Source organism: Schistocerca serialis, chromosome 11 (genome assembly GCF_023864345.2).
Source record: "Schistocerca serialis cubense isolate TAMUIC-IGC-003099 chromosome 11, iqSchSeri2.2, whole genome shotgun sequence".
NCBI classification, from domain to species: domain Eukaryota; kingdom Metazoa; phylum Arthropoda; class Insecta; order Orthoptera; family Acrididae; genus Schistocerca; species Schistocerca serialis.
The window spans coordinates 198,746,166-198,772,347 of NC_064648.1; the positions used below are offsets into that span (position 1 = coordinate 198,746,166).

The 26,182-nt window shown below is 44.6% G+C and overlaps 1 protein-coding gene across 7 annotated transcripts in view; it reads left to right on the forward strand.

Moving 5' to 3' along the window:
- Positions 1–26,182, forward strand: part of LOC126426822 (serine/threonine-protein kinase OSR1) — a 523,270-nt gene that overhangs the window by 369,089 nt on the left and 127,999 nt on the right. The gene's annotated exons all lie outside the window — the stretch shown is intronic.

Here is a 26,182-nt window from a genome sequence, read left to right on the forward strand (position 1 = left end):
TAGCAAAATATGGAATCGGTGGGTTCAGGAGGGTAATACGGAACGCCGTGCTGGATCCCGACGGCCTCGTATCACTAGCAGTCGAGATGACAGGCATCTTATCCACGTAGCTGTAACGGATCGTGCAGCCACGTCTCGATCCCTGAGTCAACAGATGGGGACGTTTGCAAGACAACAACCATCTGCACGAACAGTTCGACGACGTTTGCAGCAGCATGGACTATCAGCTCGGAGACCGTGGCTGCGGTTACCCTTGACGCTGCATCACAGACAGGAACGCCTGCGATGGTGTACTCGACGACGAACCTGGGCGCAAGAATGGCAAAACGTCATTTTTTCGGATGAATCCAGGTTCTGTTTACAGCATCACGATGGTCGCATCCGTGTTTGGCGACATCGCGGTGAACGCACATTGAAAGCGTGTATTCGTCATCGCCATACTGGCGTATCACCCGGCGTGATGGTATGGGGTGACATTGGTTACACGTGTCGGTCACCTGATAAATGTTCGCACTGACGGTACTTTGAACAGTGGACGTTACATTTCAGATGTGTTACGACCCGTGGCTGTACCCTTCATTCGATCCGTGCGAAACCCTACATTTCAGCAGGAGAACGCGTGTTCCAGGTCCTGTACCGGCCTTTCTGGATACAGAAAATGTTCGACTGGTGCCCTGGCCAGCACATTCTCCAGATCTCCCACCAATTGAAAACGTCTTGTTAATGGTGGCCGAGCAACTGGCTCGTCACAATACGCCAGCCACTACTCTCGATGAACTGTGGTACCGTGTTGATGCTGCATGGGTAGCTGTACCTGTACACGGCATCCAAGCGGTGTTTGACTCAATTCCCAGGCGTATCAAGGCCGTTATTACGGCCAGAGGTGGCTGTTCTGGGTACTGATTTGTCAGGATCTATGCACCCAAACCGCATGAAAATGACAGTTCTAGTATAATATATTTGTCAAATGAATACCCGTTTATCATCTGCATTTCTTCTTGGTGTAGGAATTTTAATGGCCAGTAGTGTACACACACAGTGTTGTGGTTCTAGCAACTGGAGCGCATAATAACAAGTTGTTGTCGGCCATCTTGGGATTTGACGAAAAATATGAGATAATGTAGTACCCATTTTTAGCGCCACATCAAAATATCCTTGTCGTAGAAATTTGACGAATATGTGATCATATTTTTTGTCAAAAAGAAGTGTGATAATGTAATGCCGGCGTAACCCCCCTTCCCCGGACAAAGTAGTGGCCGACAGCCTTCACTTAACGACAGAGGCAGCAGCGTTTGCGTAGAATTGTCGGTGCTAACAGACAAGCAACGGTCTGCGAAGTAAGCGCAGAAATCAATGTGGGACGTGCAACGAACGTATTCCTTAGGACAGTGCGGCGAAATTTGGCGTTAATGGGCCATGGCATCAGACGACTGATCCGAGGGTCTTTGCTAACAGCTCGACATCGCGTGTAGCGCCTGTTGTGGGCTCGTGACCGTATCGGTTAGACCCCAGACGACTGAAAAACCGTGCTCACATGAGTCCCGGTTTCAGATGGTAAGATCTGATGCCGAGGTTTGAGTGCGGCACAGAACCTTCAAAGCCGTGGACCCAAGTTATCAGCGAGGCACTGTGCAAGCTGGTGGTGGGTCTTTAATGGCGTGGGCTGTGTCTATATTGAGTGGACTGGGTCCTCTGTCCAATTCAAAAAAAAAACATTGACTGCAAATGGTTATCTTGGGCTACTCGGAGACCATTTGCAGCCATTCGCGGACTTCATGTCCTCAAACAACGATGGAATTTTTTTGGAAGGCAATGCGCCATGTTAGAACGTTCTGGACAATTCCAGCAATGATTTGGTCACCAAGATCGCCCGACATGAATCCCATCGATCATTTACGATATATAATCGAGACTTCCAGGCAGATTAAAACTGTGTGCCGGACCGAGACTCGAACTCGGGACCTTTGCCTTTTGCGGGCAAGTGCTCCTCCAACTGGGCTACCCAAGCACGACTCACGCACCGTCCTTACAGCTTTAATTCCGCCAGTACCTCGTCTCTTACCTTCCAAACTCCACAGAAGTTCTCCTGCGGACCTTGCTGAACTAGCACTCCTGAAAGAAAGGATATTGCGGAGACATGGCTTAGCCACAGCCTGGGGGATGTTTCTAGAATGAGATTTTCACTCTGCAGCGGAGTGTGCGCTGATATGAAGCTTCTGTGAAGTTTGGAATGTAGGAGACGAGGTACCGGCAGAAGTAAAGCTGTGAGGACGGGGCGTGAGTCGTGCTTGGGTAGCTCAGGTGGTAGAGCACTTGCCCGCGAAAGGCAAAGGTCCCGAGTTCGAGTCTCGGTCGGGCACACAGTTTTAATCTGCCAGGAAGTTTCATATCAGCGCACACTCCGATGCAGAGTGAAAATCTCATTCTGGAATCGAGAGGTACGTTCGTCCACAAAATCCTGCACCGGCAACACCTTCGCAGTTACAGGCGTCAGTAGAGGCATCATGGTCCAATATTTCTGCATTGGACTTTGAACGACTTGTTCAGTTCATGCCGCGTCGAGACGCCGCGAAATTTGAATAGACAGCATCTTTGAGATGTAGAAACACGTCTACCTCTTTCGTTTATGTCGCACAACTCTTTCTTGATTTTCCGTCAGTGTATGCAGACAGTAAGAGCGGCCCTATCACAGTTCACTGGGGCACTCCTGACGGTACCCTTGCCTCTGACGAACTATGGCCGTCGAGGACAATGTACTGGCTTCTACAGGGTGTCCGAAAAGTCTTTCCCTGATTACATAAATTGATAACTCAGGCTAGAAGTAAGATACAAATATGAAACTGGTGTCTAATTGTTTAAAAACTATCAAAGTTTTTTTCACACATCAGTAAACTTCCACATGAACACCCTTGGTAGCACGTAGCACATCTAGGCGATATTCAATTTCCTTCCACACATTAGCCAACATCACTGGAGGGATCGATTCAACAACTGTGGTTTTCCATTGCCGCAGGGTTTCAAGATCTGGTACACGTGTTCGGTAGAGCTCGTCCTTCACATAACCCCATAAAAAGAAGTCTAATGGTGTTATGTCAGGAGAGCGTGGGGACCATACAGTTGGTCCATGACGACCAATCCATCGCCCAGGAAAGGTCATATCGAGATAGGCACGGACGTCCAAACCTCAATGAGGCGGTGCACCGTCTTGCTAAAACAAGACATCGGGGTGATACTAAAGCAGCTGAGGATGTAGTGTAACGACGTAAGTTTTGTATAAATGATTTTCTTTTGACATATGACCATGTGCAGACTTCGTCACCTACGTCAGTTACAACACACTTCAAAATTATTTAAATTCTTTTTAAAATTGTCTCTGAATGGTTCGTGAGCGAAACTGTAATTAAAATATCATCATTTGAGTCGTATGCGCAGAATTACGTCACTCAGTCCAATTGGTTTGCGTAAACTTTTTCAATTTAGATGTCGTTTGTTTCTCCTCAGAAATTATATTAACTCAAGTGATCAGCTTTAATAAATATTAGAACCACATTGAATAAACTTTCAAGAATCACACTCGCGATGAACGCTGTCACAAATTAAGAATCTTGTCAAATAAATTGCGTAACATAATTCTTCATAAATAAATTCTCGGAACGCGTATCTAAACTTTAGTAGCATCCACTACTTTATTATCTTCCTACATATAGACGTGAACCTGAGCCTTGACACGGTAGAACTGAACATTTACAACATGATTAAACTTTCTATGACGTCACTGTTGTAGAAACATTACAAATTCTCAATTTTTTCAGTTTTTAGAAGCACGACGCAACAACTCGGTTTCAGAATCTTCTGTTGCTCTCTGGCTGTCGACCCGCGACGTATAGTGGTCAGCAGTTTTCTCTCTGGCCCCGGCAGTGAAGATGCTGTCTCCGTTCGTTGCGCCGCCCTCTCCGTACATGAAACATAAAAAATAAATACAAAAACTTGAGACAATTCACAGCCATTACAAATATTACAAAAAATAAATAAACAAAAACTAAATTAAGCTTATATTCACCTGCAAACTGGGCTGACACTGGCGGATGGGTGACGCTTCAATTTCACGTCCCACTACAAGGAACAGAATACAGTTGCAACATGTCCAGATACACTGCAGATGTGATGGTAGTCTCAGCGAAGAAGAATGGCCCGATAATTCGATCGTGCTATAGCGCGCACCAAACATTCACCTTTGGACTGCCTCTGGTGCACTTCATGGCGTTGACCTCGCCAGGGGGTTGTGAACCCCAAATGCGCACATTATGGCGATTGAGTACTCCACTGACAAAAAAGGTCGCTTCGTCGGAAAAGGCAATTCGTCTGAGATAACCATCATCGTCCTCAATACGTGATATCATATCGACCGCAAAGTCATATCGACGTGTACTGTCACTGGGCAACAATGGAAGTGGAAGTTCACTGACGTGTGAAAAAAAACTATGATAGTTTGTAAACAATTAGACACCAGTTTCATATTTGTATCTTACTTCTAGCCTGAGTTATCAATTTATGTAATCAGGGAAAGACTTTTCGGACACCCTGTATAACTAAGATGCCGGCCGAAGTGGCCGTGCGGTTCTAGGCGCTACAGTCTGGAACCGCGCGACGCTACGGTCGCAGGTTCGAATCCTGCCTCGGGCATGGATATGTGTGATGTCCTTAGTTAGGTTTAAGTAGTTCTAAGTTCTAGGGGACTGATGACCACAGCAGATAAGTCCCATAGTGCTCACAAGGGAACCTCCCCATCGCACCCCCCTCAGATTTAGTTATAAGTTAGCACAGTGCGTAGGCCTTGAAAAACTGAACACAGATCAATCGAGAAAACAGGAAGAAGTTGTGTGGAACTATGAAAAAAATAAACAAAATATACAAACTGAGTAGTCCATGCGCAAGATGGCAACATTAAGGATCAGGTGAGCTCAGGAGCGCCGTGGTCCCGTGGTTAGCGTGAGCAGCTGGGGAACGAGAGGTCCTTGGTTCAAGTCGTCCCTCGAGTGAAAAGTTTACTTTCTTTATTTTCGCAAAGTTATGATCTGTCCGTTCGTTCATTGGCGTCTCTGTTCACTCTAATAAGTTTAGTGTCTGTGTTTTACGACCGCACCGCAAAACCGTGCGATTAGTAGACGAAAGGACGTGCCTCTCCAATGGGAACCGAAAACATTTGATCGCAAGGTCATAGGTCAACCGATTCCTCCACAGGAAAACACGTCTGATATATTCTATACGACACTGGTGACGGCATGTGCGTCACATGACAGGAATATGTTGTCGACCCACCTAACTTGTACACTTGGCGAGAGGGTAAAAAGATTCTTCTACCTTGCCCGATTTAGGTTTTCTTGTGGATGTGATAATCACCCCCAAAAAAGTGATGGAAACATAAGAGTTTGTCACATAAACTGAAAATAAAAAGTTAAATTTTTCACTCGAGGGAAGATTTGAACCAAGGACCTCTCGTTCCGCACCTGCTCACGCTAACCACGGGACACGGCGCTTCTGAGCTCAGAGTAACCTGATTGTTGCTTATCTTGCACATGGACTACTCAGTTTGTATATTTTGCTTATTTTTTCATAGTTCCACACAATTTCTTCCTATTTTCTCGATTGATCTGTGTTCAGTTTTCCAAGGCCTATCCACTATGTCAACTTATAACTAAATCTGAGGGGGGTGCGATGGGGAGGTTCCCTTGTCAGAGCCATTTGAACCATTTTCTATAACTAAGATGTCTTCAAACCAGTCACATATGTGGAAACCTATTCGGTATTAGAATTCTAAAGTTATGGAATCTGCCTGTTGCCCTTCATACATAGTTCGCTGGATACCATGTGAGAAAAAGCGAAGCTGTGTTTCGCAGGAGGGATGCTTTCTAAATCGGTGTTTATTTTGTGGACAAAAGCTTTCCAGCTCAAGTTAATTTATTATATTTGCTCTCAAAATCGGTTGCATTGCTCAAGAAACTGGCGTCGTAACACCACTCAAAGTGTACCTTACTTACACTATGTGATCGAAAGTATCCAGAGACACCCCAAAAACATGCCTTTTTCATATTAGGTGCATTGCGCTGCCACCTACTGCCAGGTACTCCATATCAGCGACCTCAGTAGTCATTAGACATCGTGAGAGAGCAGAATGGGGCGCGCCGCGGAACTTAAGGACTTCGAACGTGGTCAGGTGATTGGCTGTCACTTGTGTCATACGTCTGTATGCGAGATTTCCACACCTCCTAAACATCCCTAGGTCCACTGTTTCCGATGTGATAGTGAAGTGGAAACGTGAAGAGGCACGTACAGCACGAAAGCGTACAGGCCGACATTGTCTGTTGACTGACAGAGACAGTCGACAGTTGAAGAGGGTCGTAGTGTGTAATTGACAGCCGGCCGCGATGACCGAGCGGTTGTAAACGCTTCAGTCTGGAACCGTGCAGCTGCTACGGTCGCAGGTTCCAATCCTGCCTCGGGCATGGATGTGTGTGATGTCCTTAGGTTAGTAAGGTTTAAGTACTTCTAATTCCAGGGGACTGATAACCTCAGATGTTAAGTCCCATAGAGCCATTTGAACCATTTTTTGTAATTTGCAGACATGTATCCAGACCCTCACACAGGAATTCCAAACTACATGAGAATCCACTGCAAGTACTATGACAGTTAGGCGGGAGGCGAGAATACTTGGATTTTATGGTCGAGCGGCTGCTGATAAGCCAAACATCATGCCGGTAAATTCCAAACGACGCCTCGCTTGGTGTAAGGAGCGTAAACATTATACGAATGAACAGTGGAAAAACGTTGTGTGTAGTGACGAATCACGGTACACAATGTGGCGATCCGATGGCAGGGTGTGGGTATGGCGAATGCCCGGTGAACGTCATCTGCCAGCGTGTGTAGAGCCAGCAGTAAAATTCGGAGGCGGTGGTGTTTTGGTGTGGTCGTGTTTTTCGTGGAGGGGGCTTGCTCGCCCTGTTGTTTTGTGTGGCACTATCACAGCACAGGCCTACATTGATGTTTTAAACACCTTCTTGCTTCCCACTGTTGAAGAGCAGTTTGGGGACGGCGATTGCATCTTTCAACACGCTCGAGCATCTGTTCATAATGCACGGCCTGTGGCGGAGTGGTTACAAGACAATAACATCCATGTAATGGACTGGCCTGCACAGAGTCCTCACCTGAATCCTATAGAACACCTTTGGGATGTTTTGGAACGCCGACATCGTGCCAGCCCTCACCGACCGACATCGAAACCTCTCCTCAGTGCAGCACTCCGTGAAGAATGGGCTGCCATTCCCCAAGAAACCTTCCAGCACCTGATTGAACGTATGCCTGCGAGAGTGGAAGTTATCATTAGGGCTAAGGGTGGGCCATACTGAATTCCAGTATTACCGATGGAGGGCGCTACGAAATCATAAGTCATTTTCAGCTAGGTGTCCGGATACTTTTGATCGCATAGTGTATACTGTATCTCAGCCTCAGTTGTCGCTGAGCCTGACAACGGTACTTACATGGGCGTGTCGTTTGTATACGTGCATACGAGCGTAGGAGAAATGTAGAATGGTAGTTCTATGTGGGTGGGAAGTCCTGTCGACGCAGCTTTGTCCTGGCGACGCAGTATGACATCGCTATGGCTCTGTGAAAAATCTTTGTGTTTGGTCGAATGCTTGAGTGGACCATAAACGCCGGTCCCTGGAAATTACATAGTGGTTTTTGGTCCAGATTTTCATAGATTGGGAAATGGACAGATGAGGTTCAAATTGAGACCAGCGTGATTCCTAGTTTTGCAAAAGCAGATTTAATTGCTTGAAAGTAAACAGGATAGTTAAGAAAAGGCCGACCGGAGTGGCCGTGCGGTTCTAGGCGCTACAGTCTGGAGCCGAACGACCACTACGGTCGCAGGTTCGAATCCTGCCTCGGGCATGGATGTGTGTGATGTCCTTAGGTTAGTTAGGTTTAATTAGTTCTAAGTTCTAGGCGACTGATGACCTCAGAAGTTAAGTCGCATAGTGCTCAGAGCCATTTGAACCATTTTTGAGTTAAGAAAATCTTGCACACTTCCAGCATGCTGGGGTAGGTTGGGTCAGCTACTTCTATGAATCAGTAGAACGAACAACCAGTAAAAGTTGTAAATTTTTACTTTTTATTCATTTGATGGTTAGTTTCGGGCGGTGATCCATTCTCAAATCGTCATAACCAAGCTACACAGTGCATACAGTTATCCGTATGCACTGTAAATAACGAACATTATTTTGGAAATCTTCGTAAATGCCATTTTCGGCTTGGCTATGAAGATTTAAAAATGGGTCTCGTCTCGAAAACAGTCATCGAAAGAATAAAAAGTAAAAATTTGCAACTTGGACTGGTTTTTCGGTCTGTTGAAGAAAAATTTCATTAGTTGCTTGAGGGGAAAATTCCACGATGGATTTCTGTCCGAATTTTCGTGGCCAAACGAAGATTGAGAAATGGGCTAATGGGATATGAAACTGACCAGTGTGAGCTCTAGCCTTGCAGTACAAAGTGAATATACAGCTTTGACAAAGTTGTCAAGTACATCAAAAGTGACAAAAGTTTTACAGTTCCACTTTATATCTTACGTCCTAAATAACTTGTTGCGTTATGGTGCTTTAGTATGGGAGCGCCACTTATACACGTGTGTAATTTTACATGATTGTAACAAAAATATATTTGTCATCAAATCATCTAAAGACAAGCAGAGCCCGAAACGCAAGTGAATTAAAAACGGATCCAGAAACATCCTGTAACTATTATTTCGCGACCAACCAGCTGTTTTAAAACCATTTTAATTTTTGTGAGTACAATGGTCGCAGCCTCTACCACGACTTTTAGTCACGTCAGCGATCGACGACGACATGCCACAGACATCACAGACAGGTCAGACACATTTCAACATGCACCTGAGAATGGCTACAAAGCCGAAATCGCAATTGTGTAAAATAAACCAACAATTAATAGTCAAATTGTGAAATTTTCTTCCAAAAAATTCTAATCAGAATCTTAGAGTTTTAAAGGGTGGTAGACTACAGATTTCTGGTGAGTTTCATTCAGTGGTCTGCTTACGTCACTGGTGTGAGAGCATTTATGCCGCTTACACGATTTATAGCGTTATTCAAAGGCGAGTCAAATGCTTATCCAGTGATTTTATTTCTTACTTTTAGAGAAGTGATTTCACAAAACACTTGACCGTTCTATTTTCCAACTGTTTTATGGACCTAATCTCGAGGTTGGCGACGCGAGGCAATCCATTACGCAACTGCAGTCAGTGCAGAGGCGGCCGTGTGTGCATAGCCCGCTGCCGGTGCCGGTCAAACGGGGCGCGCGGACAAGTGACGGTCGGTCAAATGGGGCCTTGTTTATGCGGCCCGCGTACCGCGCGAACCCGTCGAAACCGGCCTGTCGTTAAGAACTGACGTCAGTAGAGGACGGAAGGAAGGAAGGAATAAGGGAGGAGCGCGGCACGGAATAAGAAGAGGAGCCAAGGCCAGGCGGCAGACGTGAACCTGACGGACCTATCGCCCCACTCGCCGCGATTTATTGCTGCTATTATTGAAGCGGCCGAGTATGCAATGCAGTGCTGCCAACTGCCCCACCGCCGCGATCAGCTGAAGTGAACGTTCCAAAAACGTTTGCTCCGCTTTCCCATGAGAGTTTTCTTTATATTTTTAGTTTTTATTTTTCTGCCGAGGCCACAACCGTAGTAGCAGCTTTACACTGATGAGCTAAAACATAAAGAGCACGTACTTAAAAGTGTGTTGGTCCACCTTTGGAACGCAATTCAGCAGTGATTCTGCGTGCCACGGATTCAACAAGCACTTGATAGGTTTTCGACTTCGCCGCACAGGTCAAAAACTTCCCGCAATTTGCGTGCGGTTGGTTTGTGGGCGCGGGACTAGCAACTGACAAGTGTCCCAGTACGGTTTCATCGTATTCAGATAGGTTTGCGGACATTTGCCACGCAGGACATTTGCCACGCTGGACATTTGCCACTATTTTACTTGTTCCGAAGGGTTGGGTCCCTTGTCTCCTCCTCATCGCTGTCGCGCAGTAAAGGTACTTACTGAGCCTTTCCCCTGGTTTACTTAACATAGGACCAGAATCTCTTTGGATTTTCCGCCACATTTCTAGAGAGACTTTCGTTGTGGAAACTATTAAATGCACCTCGCATTGAAATCCGCACCAAATTTCGAGCCTCAGTAAAACTTCGCCAATCTTGGAGATTTTGCTTTCGTCTAAATTATACGTGCCTTTTTCGGTGCTCCTGCAGCAGCTTTCTGTCGTGTTTTGTGTAACATGGAGGATCAGTTCCGTATCTTATTAATTTATTTGGTACGAATCTCTCGAGTGCTGTTGATACTATTTCTTTGAACTTAAGCCACATATTGTCTTCACTTACATAGTTTGGAAGAATTGGAGACTGTCTCTTACAAAGACATCAACCGAATTTTTAGCTGCTTTTATAAATAGATATATAACTCGTGTTTAGTTTTGGTGAATTTCTTTCTACGGAATTGAGCCTCGCTACGACTGTGTGTTCATTAATTCCTGTATCCGTCGTGATGCTTAGGATTATTTGTGGCTAAGAGGTCAAGTGTGTTTTCGTAACCATTTACAATTTGAATGGCCTCGTGAACTAATTGTTCAAAATAATTAAAAAAAGCATTTAGAACTATTATAGAAGTTGTTTTCTATCTACAATAGGGTCTGAAAATGTAGTTTTGTCAACATACGGAAGGTTGATTGAAGTTCAAAATGGCTCTGAGCACTATGGGACAACATCTATGGTCATCAGTCCCCTAGAACTTAGAACTACTTAAACCTAACTAACCTAAGGACATCACACAACACCCAGTCATCAAGAGGCAGAGAAAAACCTTGACCCCGCCGGGAATCGAACCCGGGCGCGGGAAGCGAGAACGCTACCGCACGACCACGAGCTGCGGACGTAGGTTGGAGTCACTGCCAACTATAATCGTATGGGTAGCGTACCTATTTGTGATGAGACTTCTTTCTTTGAACTGTTTCATCTGAGACCGGGGGTCGGTAAAAGGAGCCAGTTATTAACTTATTCCGGTTGTCGAATATAACCTCTGCCCATACTAAGTCACAGGAACTATCTGCTTCAATGTCGCTTGTGAACTCAAACACACATTACATTATTTTTCCTTAAGTTGCGCTTCTTGTTTCTGTTGTAGTGCAGATCATTACAAGTACGGCTTTTCCCGCCAAAACCTAGGATGCTTTCTCTGTGACCCTGTAAATACCAGAGCTGAACAATGTAGAACAACAACGTACGTTACAAGCATAGCATTCTGTATTACTTCATTTCCTTATTTCTAACATTTTAAAATTGTACGTTGACTTTAGATGACATGTCAATCATAGATGTTCTTATCTCTATTTAGTGAACGTATTTTCAGTCATGTTTTGAACACTGTCCCGCTACACTTTATTAACGAATGTTTCACCGCAAGGGATATCGGATTTTAGAGAGTAAATTAATATGGAGTATGTCGTTCTTCTTTTCAAACATTCACATTCTCATTTCTTCTTTCCTCATTGTCTTTAAGGCATGCAGTCGTAGTAATTAAAGTAGGCACAAATGCAGTGATCAGAAAGAAATGATTAGCGTACATTCGCATTCTCTTTACATCGTTCCTTTCGTGTTGCTCCCCTGCCGATGGAGTGTTTCTATCGCGGTCAGTAAGCGTGAAAGGGAGCTACCGTACAGGCAGAGGGATCTATATTTATACTTGGCAGAACTAATTAAAAAATGGTTCAAATGGCTCTGAGCACTATGGGACTCAACTGCTGTGGTCATAAGTCCCCTGGAACTTAGAACTACTTAAACCTAACTAACCTAAGGACAGCACACAACACCCAGCCATCACGAGGCAGAGAAAAACCCTGACCCCGCGGGGAATCGAACCCGGGAACCCGGGCGTGGGAAGCAAGAACGCTACCGCACGACCACGAGATGCGGGCGCAGAACTAATTACATACTGACATAATCGTCGGTATTGCTTTCGTTTCCCAAAAGTTATAAATATTTAGATTTCGGAAAAGAAGCTCTGTATTCCGCCAAGATGTCGAAGAAGAAGGTCCCTTAAGTGCTGGTTGTATCGAGTAAGATATGGAGAAGGCCGTTTGAAAGCGGCCAGAAGAAGTACGAGGAAGGGCATCCCTTCCGTTAGGCGCAAATTAAGACGCGTAGAGCACGTGTGACGTGACACGACACTACAGCACGATTCGCGCGGCTGCAGCGCATATTGCGACGCGTACACCGTACTTCGCCGGCCGCGGTGGTCTAGCGGTTATAGGCGCTCAGTCCGCAACCGCGCGACTGCTACGGTCGCAGGTTCGAATCCTGCCTCGGGCATGGATGCGTGTGATGTCCTTAGGTTAGTTAGGTTTAAGTAGTTCTAAGTTCTAGGGGACTGATGACCTCAGCTGTTAAGTCCCATAGTGCTCAGAGCCATTTGAACCATTTTTTTTTGCACCGTACTTCGCACGCGGCGACTGGCGACGCTCTGCGCTGAGAGAACCGAAGCGCGCGCAACCTGTTATCTTACTCAAACGATTTTACAGAAACTATTCACTCAAAATATTTGATTTTTGCCGTACTTGTAGCGTTATATGTCAGCTTCGTGGCGAAGCTAATGACCATTCTTATTGTGATGTACACATTTTAGTAAGACACTACGAGAAATTCAAAAAGTTTGCAACGAAAATGAAAGGTCGCTATGATTTTGCGTTTGTTTACACCATATGCTGCTGCGTATGAAATTTAGCTAACATGTTGAATTTTTGTTTTGACTTGGGAGGAGGTCTCTATCTGCCTCCGATCTCGAGAAAATGGATCCCATGTAGCGCGCTCACTTCCGATCTCACGCCCGCGAGAATGAAATACTCGCAACATCTCTCGTGTATCCTAAACCACTCGAGACATCGAAACGAAAGTTTAATGAACGATATCACACAAGGAGGAGAGTGTTTTGCCAATTCTTAAACACACGGAACTTTTTTTATCTATCGCGATATATCAGTACTTATACTTTCCTTTCTATTTATTTCTCTCCAGTTACTGTAATTTTTTAAGAGTTATCGACAGCTAGCTAAACAAGAGCTTCCTAGTATGAAAATAAACATGAAATTTCTTCTTTTATGTCACTGCAGACCGACACTATGAGGTTTTTCGTAAGCTATTGAGCTCTGTGATTGCCAGTTACTAGTTTAACCAGGCACTCCGTTTCGGAATTCTGTCTCAATAGCTGCTGTGAGATGAGTTTGGCAAATTACACTGTGACAAAGGAAGTACAAATAAACCATTCACCAAGAGAAATGTAGCCGTTACTCACAAACGGTGATGCTTCTCCGAATGAGAAAAGATTAACAACTCAGACAAAAATAGATTGCCAATTCCATTGGAATTTTGGTGGAAGACACGTAACCCATCGATTTTTATCACTGAGCGACTGGAATGGAATCTTACCAAAGGATTTTATTCCTTCTCTCGATCTGAGCAGTATTAAAATAATGACGAGCGTTCCTGTTTACTCACGTAGGGCTTACCAAACTGACAATGCATGATCGCGAATGAAATAGTTGTTATTGAGAAAAATAAACAATTGATCTCTCGCACAACACAATGGTCAGTGTATAGTCAGCAGCGGAGGATATGCGCGCGACAGGAATGCACAAGTTAGCCATGTGTGCCTTGTGAGTTGGAGTTCGAAAAACATTGTCATGAAAGTGGATCTGCCTTTGTTAGCAGTACATTGCAACAAATTAAATATATCTAATCATAACACTCTTTTAGGATATTCCTACTTTCGTGATAATACCGATCATTTTCTTCATTTGTGTAGCCTGTTGTATAATTAGTTTATTAATGCTGATAATGTGCATGCAACAATTGAAATGCTTTTTCTCATCACTGCGAACCAATTAAAACATTGTTATTTGTGACTGCTTTTCGACTGTTTCTAGCTTGTAGTGGAAATGTGATGTTCACATGCATGTAGTGCAGTGTGTCGTATTACATTATTACATACATATCAGAGTAATCACAGTGAAACTTCTATACTTCAGATCTTGGACGCTTTTTACCAGGAGCACAAAGGGATCACACCTGTGGAGATTATCCCTTTCAAAATTTTCTGTAACAGGTCGTACAGATACGCCACCATACTAGGCAGCGTGAAGATAACCTTGTTTTACTTTCCTACCTTGATTCTTAATCACATGATTTTATAATATTCCTAGCTTCCTTATTCACTACCCTCTGTCCCTTCTTGCGATCTGAAAACATCACGGAGGCATATGGTGCAATTCCAGCGGCCAATGGCTCATCAGTTACTGAAGTATTCATTTCTCTTGACAGAAGAGAAACAAAACAAAACAAAACCATACAGATAAAAAAAAATGGCTCTGAGCACTCAACTTCTGAGGTCATTAGTCCCCTAGAACTTAGAACTAGTTAAACCTAACTAACCTAAGGGCATCACATACATCCATGCCCGAGGCAGGATTCGAACCTGCGACCGTAGCAGTCGCGCGGTTCCGGACTGAGCGCCTAGAACCACTAGACCACCGCGGCCGGCACCATACGGATATAAATAACAGAAAAGTATAATGTACTAACGAAGAAAGCTGGAGCGTTTAAATGCCGAAAAACGAAACACCCAAAGGCAATAAAATGTAGTACACAGTAAGGCAAAATTTATCGTACGGACAATGCTACCACCGCTCACATGCGCCGTTCCGATGTGAGCATATGGCCGGGCTACTTTTCCGCTCCCCGCCACAAATTTCCCACGGTGCTAGCGACGCGAGAAACTGTGCCGCAACCACAACGCCACGCGACCTGGCGCAGGCGCGCGTCGCGTCCCAGTCGCGTCCCAGTCGCGTGCCCGTCGCGTCCCAATTTGCGCGGCCCCATTTGAACCTGTGGAGTTACGAAAAATGCGGGCTGTGCTGCGTCGCTCCACATGCGCTATACGCGTCTCAATTTGCGCCTAGCCTTACGTGAGGGATCGCTACCTCGCGAAGGGGCAAGTGTGGCAAATCTCCAGCGTGGCAAATGGCCGGCGTGGCAAAAGTCCGTCATTCATTCAGATAAGCCGAATTTGGTTTCCAAGACATGAACGTGAGTTCACTATAGTCTTCCTCCAACCATTGCAGCACGACTCTCGACTTGTGACTCGGACAGTTACCTTGTCGGAAGATGCCATAGCTGTTGGGGAACGCATCAAGCATAAGGACTTACAGGTGGTCCTTAATAATGTACACGTGGTCCAAAGCTGTCATGGTGCGTTCGATTACTACTGCAGGTCCCATGGAAGCCAAGTGAGTGTCCCCCACAACATGCGAGGTGCCGGGGCTAGCAGTGTATTTAACACTAAATTCTTCTAGAATCTACATATGTAAATGATGCTCTAAGCCCCCCCCCCCCCCTATTCTAACTCCGACTTTTGCTGTTGCACATGGATTAAAAAAAAAACGCGAACTGACTGTAATCAACCCTGCCAGTGGAGTAGAAAAGAGTTTGGCACCTGCAATAATTTAATTTGATAAATAAGTTAAATAAACGAAGGTTTCATTAACGTATTGAGAAATTATAGGGTTGCTCTACCGATTAACAGAATGAAAGTTCTGTCCAAAATAACAATATGATTTATTAAGACTAAACACAAAATAATAAACAAAAACACATGAAACATTTACAATACATCAAATTGGCTCAAATTGGATACTCAAACAAACGCTGTGAAGGCGAAGTTGTCCCTAAACTAGATTGTGGGGATTATGACGAAGTGGTATGTGGAGCCAATTCCTTGCCACTCAAATCTTAAGAGAGACACACAGCTAACCCAACATTAATTGCTGCTACATTAGTGAGAACTCAGACGATGAACACCCAAGAGAGAACAAAGCTAGAGAAAGACGAACAGGCGCGCTCTGCTTAGCTCTGATTATCACCAAGGAAAATCCCTATCTGCCGGTGCTGCAGACATACATTACCAAACTGTCTTCTTAACTGCAAGAACACGATCTGGCGTACCGGAGGCAATGGCTGGTTGCTTCGACATCCCGACGTGGTGATGATAATGTCGCAAGTATAGCTCAAAACTAATTATCCTGGTCTGGTTGTTCCAGACTAAAGACTTCCTAGCAATAGAAATGCGCCTCTGAGGGAGACGAAGAAGGCTCGCCACACAATCACTGACGGTACAGTGATTGATTTTAACAAGTGAAGTCACACTGTAACTCCGATACAGTCAACTTTAGCCAAAACTGCTCAAGACAGACAACATAGGCCTCTTGTATGCAGAACGCTCAATTGCCAACTGTACTCGGAAAGTTACGTTGAAGTCGAAACTTCAGCAACTTCGTCAAACAGTTACAATTAAATAAAAGTATATTAGACAGCCAACGGAAGGCCGGCTGTCCAGAGCGGCGAGAGCTCAATCTTGTAACCTACTCCGACCGAAAGGCGAGAACAGACTACTCACAAGAGCACCCGTACAAACCTAACCCAGAACATTCCCGCCCCCACGACAGTGGTCGTGGTTAACCGTTCCAATCAGCAACTCGAAAACCGGCGGAAAATTCCACTCTATTGCCGGAGCACTACCATTCCACCAATGGAGATTCTTGGCGCCAATTTCTGCACCGATTTAGCTACGTCACGGAGCTATGCCCTGAGCAAGCCAATCACAGTTACTATACGGCAGAAAACGCGGGAATTTGCGCGCCAAGGCTGCTTGGGAACACAAGTCATTCCCACGCCTCGCTGGTAGCCCACCAGAAAGTGTTTTTGCTAAGTTTCTGCGAAGTAACGGAACCTCTAGCCCAGCCGCTACTTCAGGCCCCTCCGGGTGTGTCTTTTGACAATGTCGGCGTCTGGAAAGCATTCACTCGACTCCCTCACACCCGTCGGCTTACCCTTTCAATATCAGCAGAGCCCGCCTGTCACCTGGCCACCCGGGTGACGTGAGACGCTGCGTGGGAAGTCCGCGTGTGAAGGAATAGCAACTTTTCACCGCATGCAATTAGAGAGGAAAATCGTAAGATAGAAATATGAGAGGGGGCTCATGCCACCTCTCAAACATAATAGCAGCCTGCTTCCGTGGCGCGCTACATACGAGGTGCATTCAAGTTCTAAGGCCTCCGATTTTTTTTCTCTGGACTGGAAAGAGATAGAAACATGCGCATTGTTTTAAAATGAGGCCGCGTTCATTGTCAATACGTCCCAGAGATGGCAGCACCATACGGCAGATGGAATTTTATCGCCAGCGGCGAGAATGAGAACTGTTTTAAATACTTAAAATGGCGACGTTTTACTTACTTGAACAGCGTGCAATCATTCGTTTTCTGAATTTGCGTGGTGTGAAACCAATTGAAATTCATCGACAGTTGAAGGAGACATGTGGTGATGGAGTTACGGATGTGTCGAAAGTGCGTTCGTGGGTGCGACAGTTTAATGAAGGCAGAACATCGTGTGACAACAAACCGAAACAACCTCGGGCTCGCACAAGCCGGTCTGACGACATGATCGAGAAAGTGGAGAGAATTGTTTTGGGGGATCGCCGAATGACTGTTGAACAGATCACCTCCAGAGCTGGCATTTCTGTGGGTTCTGTGCACACAATCCTGCACGATGACCTGAAAATGCGAAAAGTGTCATCCAGGTGGGTGCCACAAATGCTGACGGACAACCACACGGCTGCCCGTGTGGCACAGCACGAATGGGACTTTCTTTTCTTCGGTTGTGACAATGGATGAGTCGTGGATGCCATTTTTCAATCCAGAAACAAAGCGCCAGTCAGCTCAATGGAAGCACACAGGTTCGCTGCCACCAAAAAAATTTCGGGTAACCGCCAGTGCTGAAAAAATGATGGTGTCCACGTTCTGGGACAGCGAGGGCATAATCCTTACCCATTGCGTTCCAAAGGGCACTACGGTAACAGGTGCATCCTACGAAAATGTTTTGAAGAACAAATTCCTTCCTGCACTGCAACAAAAACGTCCGGGAAGGGCTGCGCGTGTGCTGTTTCACCGAGACAACGCACCCGCACATCGAGCTAACGTCACGCAACAGTTTCTTCGTGATAACAACTTTGAAGTGATTCTTCATGCTCCCTACTCACCTGACCTGGCTCCTAGTGACTTTTGGCTTTTTCCAACAATGAAGGACACTCTCCGTGGCCGCACATTCACCAGCCGTGCTGCTATTGCCTCAGCGATTTTCCAGTGGTCAAAACAGACTCCTAAAGAAGCCTTCGCCGCTGCCACGGAATCATGGCGTCAGCGTTGTGAAAAATGTGTACGTCCGCAGGGCAATTACGTCGAGAAGTAACGCCAGTTTCATCGATTTCGGGTGAGCAGTTAATTAGAAAAAAAATCGGAGGCCTTAGAACTTGAATGCACCTCGTATTTCGAGTAGCTGTTCGCCGCGACCATCGTCCTGATGTAACAATAAACGGGATCCGTCCGACCACGCGACACGATTCTGTTGATCCGTGGTGCAATCTCGATGATCCCACGCCCACCCTAATCATACACTCAGACGCCGAAGAAACTGGTATAGGCATGCGAATTCAAATACAGAGATATGTGAACGGGCAGAGTACGTCGCTGCGATCAGCGACTCCTATATAAAACAACAAGTGTCTGGCGCAGTTCTTAACTCGGTTACTGCAGCCACAATGGCAGGTTATCAAGATTTAAGTGAGTTTGAACGGGGTGTTACAGTCGGCGCGCGAGCGATGGGACACAGCATCGAGTTAGCGATGAAGTGGGGATTTTTCCCGTACGACCACTTCACGTGTGTACTGTGACTATCAAGAATCTGGCAAAACATCACATCTCCGACATCGCTGCGGCCGGAAAAGGATCCTGCAAGAACGGGTCCAACGACGTCTGGAGAGGATCGTTCAACGTCAGGTCACGCCAATATTCAAGAAAGGTAGTAGGAGTAATGCACTAAATCACAGGGCCATATCGCTAACGTGGATATGCAGCAGGATTTTAGAACATGTATTGTGTTCGAACATTATGAATTGCCTCGAAGAAAACGGTCTTTTGGCAAACAGTCAACATGGGCTTAGATAACATCGTTCGTGTGAAACACAACTTGCTCTTTATTCATATGAGGTGTTGAGTGCTATTGACAAGGGATTTCAGATCGATTCCGTATTCCTGGATTTCCGGAAGGCTTTTGACACTGTACTTATAAAAAAAAATAGGACACCTTACTTTTGAGACTACCTTCGTACATGCAGTAGTCCAGAAACTGGTTGATTACTCGCTTCGAAACAGATAAATGAATTAATTGACAGCACAACACAGCAGTAACTACATAAGAGCTACTATAGTGCTGTAGACAGTATTATTATTAGACACAAAGCATTAACAACATGAAGTCTTCCAATTTCTGCCAGTTCAGAGGTAAGGAGTGCAGCAGTGGAGGGATTTGCGAACAGTAAGTATAGCACGCAGATCTGAACTTGTTTGATTTTAAATGGGGTTGCAGTCTGTAGGTCAAGCAAATTCCTCAATGGAGACGAGTAATAAAGGATAAGTATGTTTTGTAACAAGTGTCTGCTCTCACTGTGGAGAGTTAGCTTTCTTACCTGAGAAGGAATTGTGGGCAGCAGCCGGCCGGTGTGACCGAGCCGTTCTAGGCACTTCAGTCTGGAACCGCGCGACCCCTACGGTCGCAGGTTCGAATCCTGCCTCGGGCATGGATGTGTATGAAGCCCTTAGGTTAGTTATGTTTAAGTAGTTCTAAGTTCTAGGGGACTGATGACCTCAGATGTTAAGCCCCATAGTGCTCAGAGCCATTTGAACCGTTTTGTACAGCTATCTGGATCACCACCTCTGAAGGTCTCGCTGTATGGTGGTACAACATGCATTCTGTGATTTTTATGAGCAATAAAAAGGGCTGCAATCTTGTTATGTTGATCTGTATTCCAGTTTTCTGTACAGGTTCCGGAACTCTCGGAACGGAGTTGGTGCAAAACTTTTTTTGGTGTGTGTGTATGTTAACTACCTAGGAGACAATCTAACAAGGGAACCTCCCCATCGCACCCCCTCAGATTTAGTTATAAGTTGGCACAGTGGATAGGCCTTGAAAAATTGGACACAGATCAATTGAGGAAACAGGAAGAAGTTGTGTGGAACTGTGAAAAAGTAAGCAAAATATACAAACTGAGTAGTTCATGGGAAGATAGGCAACATCAAGGACACTGGAACCGCACGAGCGCCATGGTCTCGTGGTAACGTGAGCGGCTGCGGAACAAAAGGTCCTTGGTTCAAATTTTCCATCGAGTGAAAAGTTTAGTTTTTTTATTTTCAGTTTATGTGACAAACTCGTATGTTTTCATCACTTTTTTGGGAGTGATTAACACATCCACAAGAAAACCTAAATCTGGCAAGGTAGAAGAATCTTTTTACCCATTCGCCAAGTGTACAAGTTAGGTGGGTCGACAACATATGTGACGCACATGCCGTCACCAGTGTGGTATAGAGTATATCAGATGTGTTTTTCTGTGGAGGAATCGGCTGCCCTATGACCTTGCGATCAAATGTTTTCGGTTCCCATTGGAGAGGCACGTCCTTTCGTCTACTAATCGCACGGTTTTGCGATGCGGTCGCAAAACACAGACACTAAACTTATTACGGTGAACAGAGACGTCAATGAACGAACGGACAGATAATAACTATGCAAAAATAAAGAAAGTAAAATTCTCATTCGAGGGAAGACTTGAACCAAAGACTCTCGTTCTGCAGCTGCTCACGCTACCACGGTACCACGGCGCGCCTGAGCTCACATTGTCCTTGATGTTGCCTATGTCGCCCATGGACTACTCAGTTTAAATATTTTGCTTATTTTTTCAGTTCCACACAACTTCTTCCTGTTTTCTCAATTGATCTGTCTTCAGTTTATCAAGGCCTATCCACTGTGCCAACTTATAACTAAATCTGGGGGGATTGGGGGGGGGGGGGGGGTGCGATGGGGAGGTTCCCTTGTGAGTAGCCCTCGATGTTTGCAGATGCTACTGTTATTTACCGTCTTGTAAAGTCCCATAGTGCTCAGAGCCATTTGAACCATTTTTTGTGAGCAGCACTGACGAGGCACCACGAATCTCTTCATCATTCGTTCTAGCACATACACACACACACACACACACACACACACACACACACACACACACACAAACTATATATCATTCATCTTTCATCAGTTTAAAAATAAAAGGGTTCCAAGTCTTTAATGTGGGAGAGGGGAGGAGAACAGGGGGGCAAATGACGCCGGGGGTACTAGCTAATGTCAGATTGCACTCAGGGGGAATGGTCTAAGAAAGATTGGGGACCACGGAGCTAGACAGACGCCGTTCTGCAAAATGTCCCACAGCAGTCGCCTTGTGCAGCGCGCCTTGTGGAAAAAAAAAAGCCATTTACAGCTCAGTTGGACTTCTCTTTGATATGTGCCAAGTTCTAAATAGGCCAGAGAAACTACGCGCGAGTTTAGTTTCCCAGATGCTGTAGGTAACCCGCACACGGGGACGCAGTTTGTCTCCCGGTTGCGCATTGCAGCACCGATCGATCTGACGAAAGTAATTTCGCAGATGCGGCCTGGTGCCTCGCTCGTCTCCACGTGTCTGCATCTACATCTACATCTACACTGCTGCGAAACACTGTAAAATGCGTGGAAGAGGGTGCTTCCCACTGTACCGTGTGTTAGTGTTAGTGGAACGTGGGAAGAGTCAGTTGTTTTACACCTCTGTATCACCTATAATTTGTCTAATATTAGCGGCACTAGATAGATGGCAAAGCCAGTCCTGACAAAACTCTACCATCTGGTGAGCAAGATGTATGAGACAGGCAAAATACCCTCAGACTTCAAGAAGAATATAATAATTCCAATCCCAAAGAAAACAGGTGTTGACAGATGTGAAAATTACCGAACTATCAGTTTAATAAGTCACAGCTGCAAAATACTAACGCGAATTCTGTACAGACGAATGGAAAAACTGCTAGAAGCCGACCTCGGGGAACATGTTTGGATTCCGTAGAAATGCTGGAACACGTGAGGCAATACTGACCCTACGACTTACCTTAGAAGAAAGATTAGGGAAAGGCAAACCTACGTTTCTAGCATTTGTAGACTTAGAGAAAGCTTTTGACAATGTTGACTGGAATACTCTCATTCAAATTCTGAAAGTGGCAGGGGTAAAATACAGAGAGCGAAAGGCTATTTACAATTTGTACAGAAACCACATGGCAGTTATAAGAGTCGAGGGGTATGAAAGGGAAGCAGTGGTTGGGAAGGGAGTGAGACAGTGTTGTAGCCTATCCCCGATGTCATTCAATCTGTACATTGAGCAAGCAGTAAAGGAAACAAAAGAAAAGTTCGGAGTAGGTATTAAAATCCATGGAGAAGAAATAAAAACTTTGAGGTTCGCCGATGACATTGTAATTCTGTCAGAGACAGCAAAGGACTTGGAAGAGCAGTTGAACGGAATGGACAGTGTCTTGAAAGGAGGATATAAGATGAACATCAACAAAAGCCAAACGAGGATAGTGGAATGTAGTCGAATTAAGTCGGGTGATGCTGAGGGAATTAAATTAGGAAATGAGACAGTTAAAGTAGTAAAGGAGTTTTGCTATTTGGGGAGCAAAATAACTGAAGATGGTCGAAGTAGAGAGGATATAAAATGTAGACTGGCAACGGCAAGGAAAACGTTTCTGAAGAAGAGAAATTTGTTAACACCGAGTATAGATTTAAATGTCGGGAAGTCATTTCTGAAAGTATTTGTAGGGAGTGTAGCCATGTAGGGAAGTGAAACGTGAACGATAAATAAGTTTGGACAAGAAGAGAATAGAAGCTTTCGAAATGTGGTGCTACAGAAGTATGCTGAAGATTAGATGGGTAGATCACGTAAGTAATGAGGAGGTATTGAATAGAATAGGGGAGAAGAGGAGTTTGTGGCACAACTTGACCAGAAGAAGGGATCGGTTGGTAGGACATGTTCTGAGATATCGAGGGATCACGAATTTGGTATTGGAGGGCAGCGTGGAGGGTAAAAATCGTAGAGGGAGACCAAGAGATGAATACACTAAGCAAATTCAGAAGGATGTAGGTTACAGTAGGTACTGGGAGATGAAGAAGCTTGCACAGGATAGAGTAGCGTGGAGAGCTTCGTCAAACCAGTCTGAGGACTGAAGACCACCACCACAACAACAACAGATAGATACGTAGCTGGCTCAAGAAAGCTTCTGCTCTGAAAGACAGTTCTTGATTTTTTTTATTTATCTGTGTAATTAATCTTTTTTTCGCCCGCGGACGCATATGTCACATTTTCATACATTTACTGCATAAAGGGTGATTCCGTGGTAATGTTAACAGTTTCATGGATGATGGAGAAGGGTAAATTATCAGTTTTGAACCCTGGACGGGATACGACCGACTCGAAACAAGCGAAAATCGTTCTGACACCTCTGACCCTCGACCTCTTCTACTGCATTTTACCTTCCACATTTTGAGAGCTGGAGGTATGGAACAAATCAAGGAATAAAATCTTCAGTAAACATGTGCTCTCAGGCACATACCTTAAGAGCTACGAGTACTTTTTCATCTTCGTTACTGTGAAACGCATCTCTTCTACTCAACGAATGCTCACTGCTCTTAATCTAGAAGCCGTAAGTCGGCCGGTGTGGCCGAGCGGTGTAGGTGCTTCAATCTGGAACCGAGCGACCGCTACGGTCGCAGGTTCGAATACTGCCTCGGGCATGGATGTGTGTGATGTCCTTAGGTTAGTTAGGTTTAAGTAGTTCTAAGGTCAACGGGACTGATGACCTCAGATCTTAAGTCCCATAGTGCTCAGAGCCATTTGAACCATTTTTGAAAAGCCGTAAATTCAACTAAATACCTAGGTATTAAAATTACGAACAACTTTAATTGGAAGGGACACACAGAAGATATTGTGGGGAAGGCTAACCAAACGCTGCGTTTTATTGGCAGGGCACTTAGAAAATGTGACAGACCTACTAAGGAGACTGCCTACACTACGCTTGTCCGTCCTCTTTTAGAATACTGCTGCGCGGTGTGGGATCCTTACCAGATAGGACTGACGGAGTACATCGAAAAACTTCAAAGAAAGGCAGCACGTTTTGTATTATGGCGAAATATGGGAGAGAGTGTCACTGAAATGATACAGGATTTGGGCTAGAAATCATTAAAAGAAAGGCCTTTTTCGTTGCGACGGAATCTTCTCAAGAAATTCCAATCACCAGCTTTCTCCTCCGAATGCGAATTGTTGACACCGACCTACATAGGGAGGAACGATCACCACGATAAAATAAGGGAAATCAGAGCTCGTACGGAGGGATATAGGTGTTCATTCTTTCCACGCATTATACGAGATTGGGATAACAGAGAATTGTGAAGGTGGTTCGATGAACCCTCTGCCAGGCACTTAAATGTGATTTGCAGAGTATCCATGTAGATGTAGATGTGGATCCTTTCAGACTCTCTGGCTATAATTGTGTAAATTAACTTTAACTGTGCCTTAGCGGCCGGCCGCGGTGGTCTAGCGGTTCTAGGCGCTCAGTCCGGAACCGCGCGACTGCTACGGTCGCAGGTTCGAATCCTGCCCCGGGCATGGATGTGTGTGATGTCCTTGGGTTAGTTAGGTTTAAGTAGTTCTAAGTTCTAGGGGACTGATGACCATAGATGTTAAGTCCCATAGTGCTCAGAGCCATTTTTTTGTGCCTTAGCTGCGACAGAAGTATTTTCGTCCCAGTGGAAACCCGAGCTACACATTTGTGAATGTTCAACCTTTCCGTAATGCGCAAGTGCTACCAACTGTTGGGCATCACTATCAAAACATCGGCAAGCCAGTGCACGAACAGACAGCAGGTCATGACCACCAGAACACACGGATGTGGTGGGTTCGCTCTATTCCACTTGTAATCTCTCCCCTCCTTCCATCTTCCTTCTATAGTCCACATTAAACAATGACCAGGCCAAGTAATTAATAAGCAAAGTCTTTTATGAAGATTTGCGAGGAGCGAAGATTACAATAAACATTCATGCTTACTTACATAACGTTGAAATGACTGCAGTTCTTCTTGTCTAGGGGTCTGATTCTTGAAGCTGAAAATCTCAAATCAGGTTTGAACTAAATAAATCTGAAGACTGTTGTTGCAGCATTATTTTTACGTAAATATATTTTCTCACATCGTACAGTATTTTGATTTTTCACATTAACAAAACAGAAGTTACATTGTTCGCACCTATTATACAAAAATGCGTCCGAACACATCAGATGCAAGCTTACAACTCTGACACACTGCGGAAATAAGAATATTACAAAGGATTTACATTTTTTCTTAACAAATGAATTTCTATTAGTTTTCGTTACAGTATTAATTTCGATTATTATTTCATAAATGAATCCAGAAATAAACATTCTAAACACTACAGTATTGCGCAATTAATAACTGAAATTTTAAGTGTGCAGATAATTCGTGATTTCAGACGCGAAAAAAAATAATTTTGACTGTACATTCAGAGCTAGTACTTTTCGATTATAACATTTCTTTTCATAAATTTTAGATTGAAATACGACATACTGTGTATAAAATTATATGAAAGTTTTGAGAAAAGCAACTGAGATAATCCTGACCTGTCCAAAATTCGAAAAATAATAGTGGAAGGGTAAATTGGGGTAAATCCGACCGGGTGTGTAAACCCGACCGCCCTCTAATTGCGAGAAACGGCAAAGCGGAGCGATTTCGCATTAGTGTTACCATACAGAGCATTCGGAATGTAGAAAATCTCACCGTGACAGCTTTGCCGCATTTGACAATTAGACACCCAAATGACAACAAGTGTGTTTTCGAGTTTCAATTAAATTTTTGTGTAAAATTCCACCACTAGGTTTACCTTATTAAATAGAACGATCGCAAAGAAAACGGTTAGTGATTTTGTAGTGCATTTAGTGACCTATACAGTGTATTTATCGTTCTTGTTGGAAATTTCGTGTAAATTGTTTCTATGTGTGTTAAATGAAAAATGGCGTGGTGGGATAAATCCGACCGCATGTTTTTTACCGTTTATTTGTATGGA